Source organism: Ictidomys tridecemlineatus, chromosome 5 (assembly GCF_052094955.1).
Source record: "Ictidomys tridecemlineatus isolate mIctTri1 chromosome 5, mIctTri1.hap1, whole genome shotgun sequence".
Lineage (NCBI taxonomy): Eukaryota > Metazoa > Chordata > Mammalia > Rodentia > Sciuridae > Ictidomys > Ictidomys tridecemlineatus.
The window spans coordinates 60,075,077-60,091,840 of record NC_135481.1 but is presented as its reverse complement, the minus strand read 5'-3'; the positions used below and the strand labels follow the sequence as shown (position 1 = coordinate 60,091,840).

The 16,764-nt window shown below is 41.8% G+C and overlaps 1 protein-coding gene across 1 annotated transcript in view; it reads right to left on the bottom strand.

Annotated features, from left to right (window-relative positions):
• Churc1 (churchill domain containing 1) overlaps positions 1–16,764 on the bottom strand; it is a 630,431-nt gene that overhangs the window by 427,197 nt on the left and 186,470 nt on the right. The window lies entirely within an intron of this gene.

Below are 16,764 nucleotides of genomic sequence, written 5' to 3'. Positions count from 1 at the left end.
TAAACTGGGAAATAAGTTTTAAGTGAAACTAGATAATCATAAATTTGGCCCAAATGTATAAAAATGAAATATTAAAAATTACACATTCACACACACAAACATGTGTATATGTGTGTGTGTGTGTGTGTGTGTGTGTGTGTGCGTGTGTGTGTGTGTGTGTGTGTGTATCCATCGTGTGTGTGTGAGACTTTGGGAATTAAGTTTCCAACACATGAATTCTGAGACATTCAAATCATTGAAAATCTCATGAATGGATTAATGTCATTATTGTGACAGTGACTTCATTATAGAAGTTCTCTCTCTCTCTCTCTGTCCCCTCCTTTTTCTACACTTTGTTCCCTTGCTCCCAACCTCCTCACTCTCCCTCTGCCCCTCCCTTGCCAGACGATGCCCACCGCTGTGTTATGATGTAACAAGTAGGCCCTCACTGGAGGCAGCTCTTGGATCTTTGACTTTCCAACCTCCAAACTGTGAGATCTAAAATTCTTTTATTTATGAATTACCCAGTCTGTGTGGGGGGAGCTATACCCCATCAAATATTTGTTGCAACAGGAAATAAACTAAGACAGTCTTATCAAACTTAAAGTTTTTTGAAGGTGAATAGCTTTTATCTCCTTAATAAGTGTCTGCCACAGCATTTGTTATTAAAAATTTTCTTCACAAGTAATATTGCCCTTGTTCTTTTTAAAAATGCTTGGCTGTTAAAAAAAATTCAAACAGGACAGAATTAAAGAAAAGTCATAATCTCACCCCAAAGAGAGAAGAGATAACAGCTTTAAATACATCCTTCTCCACACCTTGGTCTGTACATGTATTGACATGTACAGACAAAAATTGACAAAAATGAGATCTTCATATTCTGTTTCACAACTCTCTCCTTTTATTTTTATGTTGCTATGGAGGCCTAGTCCATTCCTCTGAATAGCAATATAATATCCTAAGGCACAGATGTTTCCTAATATCATTGGTCTATTAATAGATACTGAGACTATTCCAAATGGGCTTTTAGGTTGTAAGAAGGTTGTCAAGGATGACTCTCGTTTCGAGCTTGAGTTTCTGGGTAGATAGTGGTGATACCAGCTTAGGTAGAAAATATCAGAGAAGTAGCAAGAATTGGGTAGATAAATAATTGTTTCTTTTCCATGTGTACTTTCTCTCTTTATTTACTTATTTTTGTAGTTGTAGATGGACAGCATACCTTTATTTTGTTTTTTCATTTTTTTTTAATGTAGTGCTAAGGATCTAACCCAGTACCTCACATGTGCTAGGCAAGTGCTCTGCCACTGAGCTACAGCCCCAGCCCCAGTACTTTCTCTTTACAATTATATAATAATAATTAAAAAATGAACCAACATAGATACATTACTGTTATCTAATATGACTTCTACTCAGGCTTCACTAATTGTCCCAATAATATCCTTTACAGCAAAAAGATTCAATCCAGGATCATGTATCCGATTTAATTGTAATGGCTGTTCATTTTGCTTTAATCTGGAAAATTCTCCAGTTCTTCCTGATCTTTTAATTTTTGAAGATTACAGGTGAGTTGTTTTCTAGAAAGTTTCTAATTTTATGTTTGATGTTTCCTCCTGAGTAGATTTAGGTGTCAGAAATATCACAAAAGTAATGCTGTGTGTTTTACATTAAGCGGTCTTTGATTGTTTTTTCTTTTGAGTGGGAGAATACTGGGGATCAAACCTGGGACCTCACATGTTAGGCAAGTGTTCTACCACTAAGCTACAATCCCAGCCCTTGGGTGTTGATTTGTTCTTTGCTTATTATGTTAATCTTGGTCACTTGATTGAATTGTGTCTTCCAGGTTTCTCTACTGTACTGGTACTTCTTTTTTCCCTTTGTGATTACGAATATTTGTTGCAAGACACTTTGAAGTTACATAAATGTCCATTCCTCATTCAACTTTCACCCACTGCTTGATGGCTGTTGGCTGAATTACTACTGTTGTTGTCAAAGTGATTTTTTGATTCCATTTTCATTCTACATTAATTATTTGATATTCCATAATCAGAAAAAGCTTTCTTCCCACCACACTTATTGTTCTTTTATTTCAGTATAGATTCTATTCCCATTTTATTGAGTGGATCAGAACTTCTGTTATTGTTAAACTTGATGCTCAAATTATCTCAGATTCAGCAAGCAGGAGTCCCTTCATGCTGACATCTGTGTCCTTTTGACATGCTTCTAGTATTCTTTTTTTTTTTTTTTGAAAGAGAGAGAGAGAGAGAATTTTAATATTTATTTTTTAGTTTTTGGCAGACACAACATCTTTGTTTGTATGTGGTGCTGAGGATCGAACCCGGGCCACACGCATGCCAGGCCAGCGCACTACTGCTTGAGCCACATCCCCAGCCCGCTTCTAGCATTCTTGAAACAAACAACAAAAAAAAAGACATTTATTTCCATTACATTCTGTCCTTTCTTGGCCAAGTCTTATAATCAGCCATTTCTCCAAAAAGCCTTTGTTTCTTTTAGTAGAGAATCGTATTTAGAAGCCAAAACCTGGGTATAAGCTGTGCTCATTGCTATTGACTTGTTGCTCCTCCTGCCCTCTCCGAGGATAGAGCTGGAAAACCTATTATTTATTTCTGCATCTGTTTTTACGTACAAGGCCATAAGTTCATGCAGTTATCTTTAATTCTAATCCAACACCACAATTAATTCTAGCTATCTTCCCCTCCATATGGAATTTCTCTTTGATAGGCAGACACCCAACTTCATACATGATAATTCCTACATACTTACTTATTTTAATCAATGCACTTCCTCAATTTATTTATTACTCCATGGAGAGCCCTGTGTGTAACCAATCTCTTTTCAATCTGTTTCAGCTGTCATAGCTCTTCACAGACACCCTCCTCACTGGTGTAGATTCCCTCCTCTCCCTACACAGACCCTGACACCACTGTTGGGCCACCACCACCCCCATTCACAGATGCTCCCTCACCCCTCTTGGGCCACAGTACTGTGTGACAGGCCACTGGAACTTGCACTCCTATTGATGGATACTTTTTGACCCAAGCTAATGGCTTTAGACTAAATTATTCAGAAAGAAGGGAACAAGGAGAAGAAGAAAAAGTTTCCTTGGTTATCTTTCAATTTAAAAATTAATACCAATATAATGATAAAGAACATCTGAGGAACTCTCTCAGAAGGAAACCAAAGAGACATGACAACTAAACGCAATGTGGAATCCTAGGCCAGAAAAAGGACATTATAGAGAAAATTGTGAAATTTAAGTAAGGTCTCTAGGTTAAATTATTAAGACTGTTTTAATGTTATTTTCCTAGTTTTAATTACTGCACTATGATTATGAAGGACGTTAATACAGGGGATTTGGGTGAAAGATATACAGGAACTCCCTGGATGATTTTTTGCAACTTCTCTCTATAAAATTATTACTAGGAATTGAATCCAGGAGAGCTCTACCACAGAACTACATCCCCAGCCCTTTTTAGTTTTGAGACAGAGTCTTGTTAAGTTGCTGAGGCTGGCTTTAAACTTGCAATTCTCCTGACTCAGCTTTCTGAGTCACCAGGATTCCAGGGGTGCTCACTATGCCCAGTTCTTCCAGATGTTCTTCTATGTGCACATTCATATTTGTGAAAACTTGTAAGTATGATACTATGGTAGGTACCATTTTGTAGTCTGCTTCATTTATGTCGCTTTTCATGGTGAACATCATTGCTTTCTTTATCAGCAAATCTCACTGTAAGGATGTAATGGGCTTTCCCTAAATGTTGTGACCATTTCCACTTGCCATGAGTCAACTGGCCAGAGGGTCGGCCTGACCTATGAGAACAGACATTCCAGAAGCTATCAGTATCCAAGGGACACTGTGTTCTTTGGACCTGTTACCAAACCAGCCAGGTCAGTTTCTCCTCCTATTTCAAAGCAAATTTCCTCCCATTCTCTTGAATTGCTGCAGCATTTGGCCTATAAATTTCACCAAAAGTGGTTGGCATGGGAGCGAATTGTGGCCTAGAAGAAAGTATTTCTAAAAACACAGGGTCTTTGTTCATATATTATAATTCCTATTTACTTACTTCTTTTAATCAATGCACTTAAAGCTTAAACAGTTCTGATCCTTGAGAGACTTGTTCAAGGTAACATAAGCCACTGGCAGTGACGGAAGAGAAGAGGGTAATAAGGCCATGGTATCTTCAGCCAGCAGACAGTCTGTACCAGGCACTGCCATCCCTACCAAGCCCAGACTGGAATGCCAGGAGCACGAGGCTCAGCACTGGCAGTTGAAAGTGACAGCTGGACTTTGGAAAGTTATATGACAGCTTTGGTGGCACTTATCCAACTCACCCCTAGAAAGAGCACCTGAGTGCTCTAAACACCCAAGTGCCTACTTCACAGACACTGCTCTTCATTAGCCCTTGAATTCCCTTCAGGGTCAAGTGCACGGCAACTTCAGACAGTGCAAACCACATAAGGGTCTCAGTCCACCTAAGGAATTCTCAAGCCAGGGTTCTCCAACTCACTATTCTACAAACTGGAGTGAGCAAGGCACTTACATAACTTGGAGCTAACGGCAGCTATGCTGTGGTTGATCAAAAGGAGTGGTTTGAGGTCATGTGATGAAGTAATTTCTAAGGGCCCTTCACATTCTAAAGTCCTTCATTATGTTCCTAATCTAAGGCAGCAGTGCTGTGGTGAAGAGCACGTACTTTGGCATCAGAAAGACTTGGGCTCAGCTCCCGCTTCTGTCACCTACTGGCTAAATAATATTGGGCATAACAGTTACTTAGCCTCACCTAACTTCAGTTTCTTCCTCTTCATTGGGCTGTTGGGAGTTTTCTGTGGCATGATACAGGGCTTAGCATAACACCTTGGACCCAGCAAATACTCAGTACCATGGTTATTAGTAGTACTACTATTAAAACTTTTTTTGGCAGGTGATACAGGTCAGTGGTAGAGTATGTGTCTAGCATGCATAAGGCCCTGGGTCAATTCCCAGCATGGAGGAACAAAAGAAAAGAAATTTATCATTCTGAAATAGGTAAAACTATTAAGCTATATCAGTGATGGTTTTCAGGGGGCTGGGGTGACAGGAGGGGTTGCTTAGCAAGGAGCACAGGAGAATTTTAGCAGATAATGGAACTGTTCTGTATTTTGATTGTGAGATTAGGTTGCATGACTGCATTTTTCAATATTTTTACTTGATGTAAATTATACCTCAATTAAAAGAAAACAAAGGGGGCTGGGAATGTAACTCAGTGGTAAAGTGCTTGTCTAGCAAGTATGAGGTCTGGGTTGGATCCCCAGTACCACACACACACACACACAAAAAGAAAGAAAAGAAAGAAAGAAAGAAAGAAAAAAAAAAAGAAAGAAAGAAAATCAAGACCAAGAGCAAGAGTGCATGCCCATAATCCTATCAACTCATGAGGCTGAGGCAGGAGGATCACAATTTCAAGACCAGCCTCAGCAACTTAGTAAGACCGTGTCTGTAAATAAAAAATAAAAAGGGCTAAGGATGTGGTTCAGTGCTTGAGTGCCCCTGATTTCAATCCCTGGTGCGCACACACACACACACACACACACACACACACACAAAAAGTGGTGGGGGGGAGCTGGGTATATAGCTTAGTGCTAAAGCACTACTGGGTTCAAATCCTAGTAACAAACAAAACAACAAAAGAAAACCAAACCAGAATATTGCTGTATATATGATCACTTTTCATTCCCATGTCTCCATTATCCAGGGAAAATTCTCTCCTTTGCAGGGTGGGAGGGTAATTTGTGGTGGGCAGCAGAACTGCAGTGGAACCCTTACCTGGAACTACATCCATGTGTCACTTATAGACAAAAGCACATGGTGAAAACGCACCCTAGTCAATTTTGCCTTTGTGTGAACATCATGGAGGGCACTTCCACAAACCTAGATGGCCACAAGCCCTCTGTGTAGCCTCTTGATGGGATCCAGAGAATGGTAAACTCGAAATGTAACATGGCATGCTGTTGTATGGTAATTTCTTTCATATAACTACAAGGAGTATCCTCTATAATAATATTAGAAAGTATAGTACAGTAAATTCATAAACCAGTAACAGTCATTTACTATCATTATCAAAGGTGTACATTATGTCCTGTACTTTTTAAAAATATATATATTTATTTTTTAGTTGTAGGTGGACATGATATCTTTTTTATTTTCACATAGTGCTGAGGATCAAACCCAGTGCCTCACACATTCTAGGCGATCAATCTACCTCTGAGCCACAACCCCAGCCCCTGTGCTGAACTTTTACACTACTGGCAGCACAATAGTTTATTTACACCAGCATCACCACACACGTGAGCAATTGTGCTACTACACTGTGACAGCTGTGGTGTCGTTAGGTGATAGGAATTTTTCAGTTCCATTATACTCTTATGGGACCATTATTGTACCTGTGGCTCATCATTGATGGGAACGTCACTACATACAGGTGGTTGTGTTTCTATCCTACTGGGGTGGGGTGTTCCAAGACATTAGCCCCTGAAGTCACTTTTCTCTCCCATCTCTTCTTTCCCATAAATGTTTAATGTTTAAGTCATTGGTTTAAATGACACCAAGAAAACGGATAAAGTCGTTTGTTAACTAAAGATTTGGTGATGGATATTTGAATTCCACAAAACTTCAGAGGGCCCTCTTCCTTCCAGGATGCCTTTTTTTTTTTTTGGTCATAGATTGGAGACAGAATATTTCTTAGGAGAAAGCAAGTGCCCCAGGGCATATTCCTCCAAAATAAGAGGAACTTGGGAGACTGGGGGTGTAGCTTGGTGGTAGAGTGTGTGGCTCTGGGTTCAATCTTTAGCACCAAAAGAAAATAAACTAAAGGCTTATAGACAAAAATATTCTTGCTATAGTAAGCAAGAAGCTGGGCAATTTATCACAATTCTTAGCAATGACTTCTAAATCATCTCTTGGAACACATTTTGCCTTTTGGAAAGTGACAGAACAGGGATCCCAATTAAGTTATTAAAATTTATTATTTTAAATAAAAGTTACTGTCCATTCAACCTTAAATATCTCTGTTAGATTTTGGAGCTGGGGTAGTGGCTCAGTGGTAGAGCACTTTCCTAGCATGTGTGAGGCACTGGGTTCAATTCTCAGCACCACATACACACAAATAAAATAAAGGTCCATCAACAACTAAAAAATATTTTTTAAAAAAGAAGATCTGTCTTTTATGTTGTTTGTGTGTGTGTGTGTGTGTGTGTGTGTGTGTGTGTGTGTGTGTGTTGTTCTTTGACTATATGATGGGACATACTATAATATGTGCAATATTATTCCATTATAGTAAATGTCTTCTATATCACATAACGTCTATTGTATATGACTAACAGTAGCCAAACCCATCAATGGAACAACTTCAAACAACAAACTTTGCATGCATATCAGGAAACTAACTCCAGTGTTAATGAACAAAACATCCTCTACTGGTTCTTGCTTACCAAAGCTATGAACAAGTGTCTTTGGTTTTCTGACAAAAGAGGGTAAATTAATCAAGGACTTGAAGTAAGGTATAGGCTAAACGGATTGGCCCTTGACATTAACCTCCTCCTCTTCCCCATGACCTCTAGGTCCTCAGGATTGTTGGAACACATTTTGAAAATAATTCAAAGCTGAGCATTATAAGCAGGGGCTGCTTGGGCTGGGGATGTGGCTCAAGCGGTAGTGTGCTCGCCTGGCATGCGTGCGGCCCGGGTTCGATCCTCAGCACCACATACAAACAAAGATGTTGTGTCCGCTGAAAACTAAAAAATGAATATTAAAAAATTCTGTCTCTCTCTCTCTCTCCTCTCTCTTTAAAAAAAAATAAAATAAAAAAATAAACAGGGGCTGCCCCGCCAAGCATTCTGTATGGAGTGGAACCCAAACAAATAGCTTCTTCATTTTCTATCAACCCCCAGATGTTAAGTCAGTTAGGAAGACTTTTCAGTCCCCTGACAAAGGTGTAACAATGTTCATGACTTAGTCCCAGGTACTTCAAGGAGTGCATTAACATTTATCCATATAACCTATAAAATAGGATAGAATTGGGGGCTGGGGTTGTGGCTCAGCCATTTAGTGCTGGCCTAGCATGTGGGAGGCCCTGGGTTCGATCCTCAGCACCACATAAAAATAAATAAAATAAAGGTATTGTGTCCAGCTACAAATAAAAAATAATTATTAAAAAATAGGATAGAGGGGCTGGGGATGTGGCTCAAGCGGTAGCGCGCTCGCCTGGCATGCGTGCGGCCCGGGTTCGATCCTCAGCACCACATACCAACAAAGATGTTGTGTCCGCAGAGAATTAAAAAATAAATATTAAAAATTCTCTCTCTCTCTCTCTCTCTCTCTCTCTCTCTCTCTCTCTCTCACTCTCTCTTTAAAAAAAAGAAAAAAGAAAAAATAGGATAGATTCATGGAGAAGTAAAGGCAAAGATACCCGAAAAAAAAAAAATAGGATAGAATTGAAATAAATAGTTGCAAGGTTCAGTTTCATAGTATTTGTTGTTTTAGTCCATTCAGCTCACTGGAACAAAGATCTCATCTATTGGGTGACTTATAACAAGAGACATTTATTTCTCATAGTTCTGAGAAAGTCCATGATCAAGAGTCTGGTGAGGGCCCAGTCCTCACAGATGCTGCCATGTGTTGCATCTTCACATGTTAGAAGGGGCCACAGAACATCCTGGGCCCTACTTCATAAAGGCACTAATACCTTCCTGAGGGAAGAGCCTCTTCCCCTCCCCAAAGGCCCACATGCATTCAACACATGTATTCTCGAAGGACACAATCATTCAGACATAGCACACTGTGTGCCCCCCATGTGCCTAGCTACCATGCTAAGAGTCAGGGATATGACTAGCAACAAAATAAACAAGGTCCCCTGACTTCATAAAGCTCATGGTCTAGTGGGGCAGTAGCCAATACAAACAAATACTGAATGAAAATAGTGACAATGCTATTCACAAGACAATGATGTTTAAAGTGCTCTCAGCAGGGTTAATAGTGAGCAGGTCACTCCCAGACTCAGGAGACAAGCATCCAGCCAGGGGAACTTCAGGCACAAAGACCTTCACTGGAAGGAGGAGATGGGGGCTTGGGCAGCCTGGGAGTTGTGATGAGAGCAGTCTGGGTGAGAGCTGAGTACAGAGAAGTGGGCAGAGACCAGATTACACAGGGCCTCACCAGCTTGGTAAGGAGGTGGGAGTCAGTCAGGTCATTGAAGGCTAAGTGTAGAGAGACGTAATCTGATTTACCTTTATGAACAATCACTCTGGTTGTTTAAGTGTAGAACAGTTTAGAATGGGGACAAGTCTGCAAGGGGAAAATTATCTTTTTATTAGTTCGAAACCTTTTTATTAAATGCCTTCTGTGTGTCAGACTCTTGACTAAGGTGAGATGGTAGAAAAGGAAGAGAGAGTTAATAACCTGAGTGACTCTGTTCTGGAGGTAGAGCCAATAGGACTTGCTGATGGTGAGAAAGAGGGGGTCCCTGCTGAGAGGGAGAAGGAGAATTTAACACCCAGGTTTCTGGCTTTGGCAATTGGGTGAATGGTGGCACCATTTGGGGGGAGAGGGAATACTGGGGGAAGACAAGGGGAGGTGGAGGGGTGAGAGGTCTCAAGAGTTTGCCCCCTTCTTCTTCATCACTACTATTCTTCTTCTTCAACTCTTTGTCCTTCCTTCTCCTTGTTCTTCTTGTTCTCCTCCTTCTCCTCCTTTCATTTTTGTTTTTTGCAGCGCTGCAGGTTGAACCTAGGGCCTCATGCCTGCTAGACAAGTGCTCTACATTTGAACCACATTCCCAGGCCTTTTAGAGTTTTATTTTGAAACAGAGTCTTACTAATTTGCTCAGGTTGGCCTTGAATTTGCAATCTGACTGCCTCACCCTCCTGAGTAGCTGGAGATTACAGGCATGAATCTCCAAACCCAGTTCCTCAAGAGTTGTTTTGAAGGGATGAGCTTTAGATGCCAAAATGACACCTAAGAGGAGATATCAAATGTGGTAGATGAATGAAGGGCTTCAAGGTGTGGGGGTCTGAACTAGAAGGTTTTGACCTATAGATGACCATAAACATAAACAGCTAGGGAGAGAATCAGACCCCAAGGGTCTTCAGCAAGCAGTCAAGTGAAGTCAGCAAATCAGGCAGTGAGATGGAGGAAATCCATTCAGTGCCAAGCTTTGAGTACTTGAGTAAAGCCACATGAGACACAGAGAGGCCTGGCCTCAGGCAGCTTACAGTCAATGTAGTAGGGGAGACACACATGCAAACAGAAGTCAGAAAACAGACCAGGCTGGGCTGGGGATTTGGCTCAAGCGGTAGCGCGCTCGCCTAGCATGCGAGCGGCCCAGGTTCGATCCTCAGCACCACATACAAACAAAGATGTTGTGTCCGCCGAGAACTAAAAAATAAATATTAAAAATTCTCTCTCTCTTTCTCCCTCTCTCCCTCTCTCTTTAAAAAAAAAAAAAGAAAAGAAAAAAAGAAAACAGACCAGGCGCACAGAGAACAAGTGCTATGGGAACAACCAATGGACATTTAATCCAGCCTTGCAGAATCCAGGAGGACTTCCTAGAGGAGGTAAAAGGTGAACCCCAAACAATGAGTAGAAACTGGAAATGAGTAGAAATAGTTTGGGAGACAGAGCCATCAGGGAGAAGGAGCCTAGTGTGGGAATCTCTAGAGGCGAAGGAAAACATGGTTCTTTGGGAGAAAGGCAAGAAATTCCGTACAGCTGGTATGCAGAGAACGAGTGAGCAGGAGATGAAAGCTGAGGCTGGAAAAGGAGCCAGATCACCCAGGGCCACATGTGCCAAACTACGGAAGCTAGGTCTATCCTGAGGAAACCGGCATTGAAATGTTCAGTCAAGAGAGCAAAGATAGCCAACATGTTGGCCTATGTCTATAATCCCAGAGACTGGAGAGGCTGAGGCAGAAGGATCACAAGTTTGAGGCCAGCCTCAGCAACTTAGTAAGGCCCTAAGCAACTTAAGAAAATACTGTTTCAAAATTTAAAAATAAAGGGACTGAGATGTAGCTCAGTGGTAAAACACCCCCGGGCTCAATCCCTAGTGCCAAAAAAAAAAAAACCAGACAAAGTGAAAATCTTTTATTCCTAAAAAATCATACCAGCTCCAGAATGGAGAAGAGATTAAGAGTGGGTTTAGAGGTAGGGAGACTCATTAGGAGGCCATTTGCCAGGTGAGATATGGGGCTGAAGGAGGCAGAACCTGCCATGGGAGATAAGGTCATAAAAGGCCTGAAACATCACTAGACTTGCTGGTGGAATTGGTGAGAGAGATGGGTGGGAAAGGGAGGAACACTGGGGTTTAAGAAAGCTGATAAATAACATTCAGGTCTCCTACCCTGAATTTGGAATCAATTCAGAGAGAGAGGGACTGGAGATATAGCACAGAGCGCAGAGACTTGAGTCAAACAGAAGGAGACCAAAATAGTAGCTTCATTTTCAATAAGATTAAATTGGAGAAGGCTTGACCTGTGTGTCCTCCCTGACACTTGTCGAATTACCCTAACACCCCTGCCCACCCCCCACCCCCCCACCAGTCTGGGTTCAGACTCCCTACAAAAAAGGAGAACAGAAAAAGTCATCTCTTGCGCTGAGAGACAGGACTGGGTTTCTCCTCCAAAGTCACCAAGCTGACCAAGGAGTTCAGAAATCCAGCCCCCAAATATACCACCTTGATGTGCTGGTGATTTCAACCTGAGGGCACGTAGGGAACAGCCAATTCAGGGAGGGGCTTCTCTGAACTCCCTGTATCTGCCTAAAGACAGATCCTCTAAATGGAGCTCAGTTGCCATCAATCCCTTCCGCCAACTTCCGTCAACCAAAAAGGATGAAACTCCTACCATAGGAAAGGGACTGGAGGTTGACACCACTCCAGACAGACTCTGTCACAGGCTGACACCTGTTCTGCTGAGAGCCCCTTCCTCTTTCCCAGAAATTGTTTACTCTCCCCTAAATTGTCCATGTCCCCCTTTCCTTATGAAGAAGATTCATAAGCTAGATCTCACTGGGCACTGGGGTGCTTACTTTTCTATCTTGTGACACCCCTGGGTGACACCCTGTATACCTTTTCTCCTCTTGGCCTGCCTACTGTCAGTGTATTTTGTAGACTTAGTTGTCCAACCCTCAGAGAGTAGAGGGAAAGTTCTCCTGTCCTTATACTCTAAGGGTAAATAAAGGAGGGGGCAGATATTTTTGCCTGATTTATCACCCCCATATTTTTCCTTCCCTGCAGAGTGAACTGGACATTCCCTGTCTTCTCTGGAAGCATGAGAAATGGAGGAAAGAGATCTGTCTTTTGGTTTTCCAGATCCAAATACTCTGGATCCCTTGGCCTATGCTCTTGTCCCAGGTCTCTCTCTGCACAGCCCCTCCTTCCCAGTTCTGGTCACCACTCTGTCTCCTTTCCCCTATGGGGTTGGAGGTGGGAACAGAGTCCCAAAGGAATTGGGCAATCCCTCCTAGTTTCTTTATACCCTGCCCATACTCTGGTCAACAACCTCTTCATTTTAAAAATTCATTTAAATTAACACATTATTTTGAAGGATTTGGGATTGAACCTTGGCTTTATGTATGCTAGGAAAGTGCTCTACCCCTGAGAAACATCCTCAGCCTCCAATCAATCTCTTTATGAAAAACTCTTCAAATTATCTAATTTGAGTGTGCCAGCTGGTTCCTTTGGAGACCCCAGTGGTTACCCGCTCCCCAAGTGACAGAGCTGACACAGCTGACAAAGGAAGGGGACTTGCCCATCTTCCTAAGGGTTATGGCTTGACAATTTTGCTGCATAGGGAAGATAATAGACTTATTGAGATAGTGGTTGTCTTTTAATAGCCTCTATTTTGGCAAGAATGATGCTGCACACTTAAATAAAAAAGTCATTAGAAAGTCCTTCCCAAAGAAATACCACTAACATTTTTGCTGAATATTTTTCTACATATTTCTCTACACACATACTAATACAGATATGCTCAATTTTACATGAATGGTTCACATTCCAATGCTGTGTCAAAACCTGCTTTTCCTGCTGGGCACAGTGATGCTGGCCTGTAATCCAAGAGACTTGGGGGACTGAGGCAGGAGGATCACAAATTTGAGGCCAACTTTAGCAATTTAGCAAGGCCCTAACCAACTTAGTGAGATATAAAATAATACATAAAAAAGGGCTGGGGATATAGCACAGTTGTAATGCCCCCTAGGCTAAATCCCCAGTACCAAAAACCAAAAAATCTACTTTTCTTTATTCATCCATAAGCCTTGAACTTTGAGTTGACAGTGGAATAATCCACATAAGTGGGTCCAGAAATAAGCTGCATGTAACAATATAGTTAGAGACATTTAGTCTTGGATCACCAGCAGAGAGATGGTGGGCAAAGACTCAGGAGGTAAAGGATCCTACCAGGCAAAGGGTAGAAGAGTCAAGAGCCAACCACAGAACCCCAGGAATTTAAACAGTAATAAGTCAATGGGAACCCGAGTAGGCACAGAGAAGGGGCAACCAAAGAAGTAGGGGTGAGGTGTCACAAACCTGGTCATTTTTTTGCTATTACTCTACAATAGCTGCTAAGATCACGGTCCTTCAAAAGTTGTTAGGATTTGCTTTGTGACTCACAACAAGGTCAGTTCTTAGAAATGTTCCTTGAGTGCTTGAAAATAAAACATATTATAATTGCTGGAAGTGTTTTTTTCTGTTCAGTCAGACTTACTTATCCAGGCTGACAAGTCTTCATGAGATAAGAATTGGGAGAGACTAAAAGAGAGACTGACTCTCCAAAGACAGTATGAAAGAGCCAATTGGAAAGCAGGAAACACCCATGAACCTTTGATATGCAAAACAAGCATGTGTGAACAACTCTGCCCAGTCCTCAGCCCTCACCCTTGGCCTGTGCCCTTGACCTTGCAAAAAGTAACAGGAGAGCAATGCAGGAGTGGCTCAATAGGGTAACTGCCCTGGGTCCACCTCTAGTGCAGCCCCTGACTATTGTCCCTCTATAAATATTAACACCCACACCCAAGAGTTGCTATCTCTCCCCCTGGAGATGGTCAGCATTCTACCTTGAATGTTTATTCCTTGTTTTACCACAAGAGCTTCTTACTCTCAAGATGGCCAGCATTCTCTCTTGAACGTGAATTATTATTTTACTCTAAGAGTTTTTCCCTTGAGATGGCCCACATTCTCCCTTGAACGTGTAACTATTTTCCTAAATAAATCTGTCTTTGGTAAGTGTTGAATCTTTGTGTATACCAAAGATTCCACTTGTCCTGAGCCCAGGTCCCCCTCTTCGGGAACTTCTGGTTACATTCATATTCTATCACTTACTAGAAAGAATGTTAACATCTCCAGTCTCTCCACCCAGGAAGCCTTTACTCCCTCACTTCAGCATACCAGACTTCCTTCCCACAATGGAAGGTTCATGGTGAGTAAAATCTGGCCTGGTCTCTGCAGACACAGCACTTGCCCCTGTGGAGCTGACAGCCTAGTGAACACCTCCTCTCCCCACCTCTTGACCTGGCACTTTCCCCCAACCTGTGAGCTCTTAAAGCATTTGTTGCCTATACATACTATTTGACACATTGTCTGTCTTCACTGCATTGTGTTTACATCTTGTCAGGTTTTAGATTCTGCATGAGCAAAGATTATTTTTCTTCTGTAACAACTTTATTGAAATATAATAATTATTGATGTACCATAAAATCTATTCTTTTAATTCAGTGAAAGGCTATCCCATTTATTTTTTATTTTTTAGTTGGACATGGACACAATATCTTTACTTTACTTATTTATTTATTTTATGTGGTGCTGAGGACCGAATCCAATGCCTCATGTGGGCAAGGCAAGAAGCACTCTACCACTGAGCTACAACCCCAGCCCCAAGACTATCTTATTTATTTTGGCATCCTCTATAGTTGTACTTTTCAGTCTTGGGTACACAGTGAAATCACCTGAAATGGTTTATAAACTAAGGCTGATTGGTTCTCACTCCCAGACTGATTGATTAATTGATCTGGGTTGTGGCCTGGGTGAGAGAACACAACCCCATCCCCGGCTCAGTGGGTAGTGAACCCAGTGCCTTCCATATGCTAGAAAAATGGTCTACTATTGAACCATGTTCCCAGTCCCCCTTCAAAAATTGTTTAGGGCTGGGGATACAATTCAGTTGGTAGAGTGCTTGCCTTGCATGCCCAAGGCCCTGGGTTCAATCCCTAGCACAAACACAAAATAAACAAACAAACAAAAGACAAAAACTTTTGCTTAAAGTTTGAAGGCAGGCTGCCCTCATATTTGAGAGATTCTCCTGCCTCAGCCTCCTGAGTAATTGGAACTACAGGGTATACCACCATGCTGGGCAGTGTGGGAATTTTTAAGCCTCCAGGTAAATTCAACTAGAGGTTTGTGCTTTGCACATAACAGCTATCCAACCATTGTTTGTTGTAATCATTAGTTAGTCCTGACTTACCCAAAATGTGTCATCCCTGTCTCCCTTCTAGCCCAACACCTCTCTTATTACACAATGGTCTTCTTATGACCATCTCCCCAACACTAGCAGACAAAATATTTATTTAGAAAAGATAAATTCATTTGCAAAGACTGCAGATATCAGTAGAGCTGGATCACTAAGCAATAAACAAAACATATTTAAGGGAAAAAAGGAAAGTCTACCACATTTACATTTGTCTCTTTGGCAAGAACTATCTACAGACACAGGGATATATGTCACAAAGGCTTATATGCTAAAACCTCAAATTTCCAATTCAAAAGTGAGAGATAAAATGATTTTCATTCAGGGAGCAATAATTCATGGGGAAAAAACTAATTTCATTCATTTTGGAGACCAGATGCAAGAGTAGTTGGTTAGTTTACCTTTGTTATTTTTTTTCTCCCATTACTGGTGATTGAACCCAGAAGCGCTCTAACACTGAACTTCATCCCAAGCCCCCCCCCCCCACCTTATTTACTTATTTATTGAAACAAAGTCTACCAAGTTGCCCAGGCTGGCCTTGAACTTTGTGATCCCCCTGCCTCAGCCTCCTGAGTCGCTTGGATTGCAGGCATGTGCCATATTGCTGGGCAGTTTATCTGTCTTTGGAAAGTGTCTTTGTTATTGTTTTCCATTCCTGTGGGATTTGATGCACACTCCCAAAAATGGCGGCAGGGCAATCTCACTTTTTAGTCCACAGCTGTGAGTTTCATGAAAACAGGGGCAATTTCCAGTCTTATATATGATGCCATTCCTATGCTGCCCCATGTTAGTTGCTCAGTAAATATTGGTGGGATGGATGGAACTGCACCTCATGCCATAGTAAATAAATATGATTGATTTTAACTGGATAGGGAGCAGTGCAAATTTCTCGTTTTGATCTTTCTTGCAACCCTTAATTACGGTTCTCTGAACTGGGGCACTCCCTAAACTGCACAGGCTACAGCAAACTCCGAAAGGGCTTTTATTTCCACGTATATGAGGTCCTGGTAATCTATGAGCCTCACGTGAGTAACCGAGTAGCTAGGATGGTCACTCGCGGACATAGGAAAGCAGACCCACTGCGAGGTCGGTCCTCTACCACGTCCTGCAACGCCACTTAACACTTCCTACTGACCCTCCACAACCAGATGCCCATGGTTCGCGTGGGCATCCCGAGCCGCGCCCCCTAGTCAGCAGCAGCATGGTTCTCTCCCAGGCGGGTTACGCCCCAGGGCGCAAAGCGGAGCGACCCAAGCATCAAAAAGTCAAAGTAAG